General features: G+C 37.9%; 1 non-coding gene across 1 annotated transcript; it reads left to right on the forward strand.

The window, feature by feature from the left end:
* The first annotated feature begins 618 nt into the window (after positions 1-618).
* Positions 619-725, forward strand: LOC115068780. The gene has a single exon (XR_003848127.1). It is a non-coding gene; the product is annotated as a U6 spliceosomal RNA (small nuclear RNA).
* The last annotated feature ends 2,005 nt before the right edge of the window (positions 726-2,730 follow it).

The following is a 2,730-nucleotide window of genomic DNA, read 5'->3' on the forward strand; positions in this document are numbered from 1 at the left end:
TGTCTCTATCAATCATCTATCATCCATCATCACCATCTATCTATCATCTGCCTATCTATCATCTATCATTCAGCTATCAATCATCACCTATGCTAGACAGCTTCAGCTGTAAACTTGACACATCTGGGATAAGGGAACCTTACTAGGGGAATTTCCATTATTGGACCTGCCTGTGGGTATGTCTGTGTGGCATTTTCTTGATTGTTGAGTGACATGCAACAGAAGAGCAAGCTAGAATACTATCTTTCTTTTATTCACGAGAGACATAGTAACTGAATTTGGGCATATTCTAAAATGTATTTTTGTAACACAAATGGCTAAATATTATATTATGTTGGGATAATATTTATATCATTAATTTGCAGATAATTCTCCACTTTCTTCTATGTCCATGTTATACATAGGAATCAGATCTTTATTTGTTCCTCTCGTCCGTAGGTTTATAATTTGTCTACCATTAGCGTTCACATATTTCTAAGGAGATCTTGTATTCATGCATTTCCATCACCAGTTCAGCCTGGAAATAAGGACTTTATGTCAGATATTTTTTTTCTTCTCTTTAGAACAATCTTCCAGAATATTATTATGGTTTGCATTTCCCCTAAAAATAAAACTATTTTGCTCACTTCTGCAGCATACATAATAAAACTGGAACTATACAGAGAAGATTAGTATGGCCTCCATGGAAGGCTGACACACAAATTTGTAAAGCATTCCATATTTTTAACATGTATTATTTAATAAGCTTACTGAAAAAATATAAAATGAATGAATTCAGGTGTATGGCTGAAGACTATATAAAATAATAACAGTACCAGGTAAGGGAAACTGCCTTAGAGTTTGTTGGTCAGAGTGGTCAAGGAGATAACCAAAATAATATGGACTATTTCCACGGCCATCGATTGCCTCTCGGAAGTTGAAAGACCCTATTGTTGAAGACACGACTCTGGACACAGTATCTGGAGCATAGAGCTGGAAATGACCTGGAAGCTGCTTCCCCGAAGACTAGCTTTCATAGTATCAGAGAATACTGTACAAGCTCCCAAAAGAGAAAAATAATCACTGATTCTATCCAGATGTAAAACCTATGAACCACAACAATTGCAAACCCAGCAAAATATTTCTATTGGTGCAATAATGACACTTTTATCTTGGGACTAATCAAAAGTTGTTTAATTAGACTTAAGGCTCAATCAATGGGGAAAATTCAAACCACCATATTTAGAAATTGTCAGTGTTAATATCATGTAATATAGACTGTTTACATAAAATTCCAGTCAAGAATCTATGTACATGTAATATTTGCTGAGAACTGCAGAATAGCATTGACATTCAACACAGTGTGATCCAACGGAAAAGAGAGTCTCTGCTAATGACAGTCTGTATGATGATGAGACATTGTGGATGTTGGAACTCAGGCAAGATGGGGTGGTAAGGAGTTTTTTAAATATTATATTTATTATTTTTATTTTATGTGTACATGTGTATTGCCTGCATGTACGTAAGTGCACCCATGTCCTGCAATGCCCATGGAGGTCAGAAGAGGGTGCTAAATCCTCTGGAACTGGAATTACCAGCAGTTGTTAGCTGCCATGTGGGGGTTCTGGGATTTGAACCCAGGTCTTCTGCAAGAACAGCCAGTGTTCTTAACTGCTGAGTCATCTCTCCAACATGTTGGTAAGGATTTTTACCTCTCTATTCATATACACAGATTACCTTGGGGCTAGATAAGGGATTTTGAAAACAAGAGGCTCCAATCCATGTTGATAGCACTTAGAGAGCTGGGTCACCTCCAGGAACATTTCACTTCACCACCAGTTACACACTTGCAATGTACTATTTTTGACTCCATGAGTTTGGCTCTTACAGAACTCCCATTACACTTTCTGCTATGGTGTGAACCGGGACAAATGAAAGTAGCAAAACCATAAGTTTTATTTTTATAGCTTGCTTTAGAATGTTTGCCCTCCCTCCCTCCCTCCTTCCCTCCCTCTGTCCCTCCTTCCTTCCCACCTTCCTTGCCTTCCTCTTTTGAATTTTTGAGGCAGTATCTTGCTATGTTGCCCAGGTTGACTTTAAAACTGTAATCCTTCTACCTCATCTATCTGAATGAAGAACTGTAAGCATGTATCACCATCCATAGCCCAAAGCATGCCTTTTTAAATGAGAAACCACAGCAGAAATGTCTCTCAGATCTTACTTTTTGAAAATTATACAGATTTGCACCAATATTCGCTTTGGCTGCTGAAGGTAATTGTTAATTTTTCATTCCCCTTTAGTGACCTTATTTACTGCACAATTCTTTCTTTTTATCAATCATTTGTTTCTTTATATAGCCTTCATTTCAGTGCATATATTTCCTATTTTTGAAAATTTCTGAAACTCAAAGTCACACCCAGAGTCTATCAAGTGCTTGTTAAACATCCTACCAGTGAGCCACACCCCAGCCTCTATGTCTCACTTTCAGTGGCCCTGTTTGCTCCTTCATAACACATTTACTCCTCTCTTTGACTCAACATTTTATACTTGAGAGCATCTGTTTAAAACATTCACTCCGCAGCTCTTTACCTGAGGAAGCTAGGCCAACACAGTGCTTCAGCAACCTAATTGGCATTAAGTAGGGGCTTTTAGGTCCAGATGCTTGTTGCAGGCATAGAAACAAAGGAGTAACTTTAGAGTGGTCAGCAACAACTGCATTTTTTGCCCAGTATACAGAGTCTGCTTCCAATG

Source organism: Nannospalax galili, unplaced genomic scaffold, assembly GCF_000622305.1.
Source record: "Nannospalax galili isolate Female #2095 unplaced genomic scaffold, S.galili_v1.0 scaffold87, whole genome shotgun sequence".
NCBI lineage: Eukaryota > Metazoa > Chordata > Mammalia > Rodentia > Spalacidae > Nannospalax > Nannospalax galili.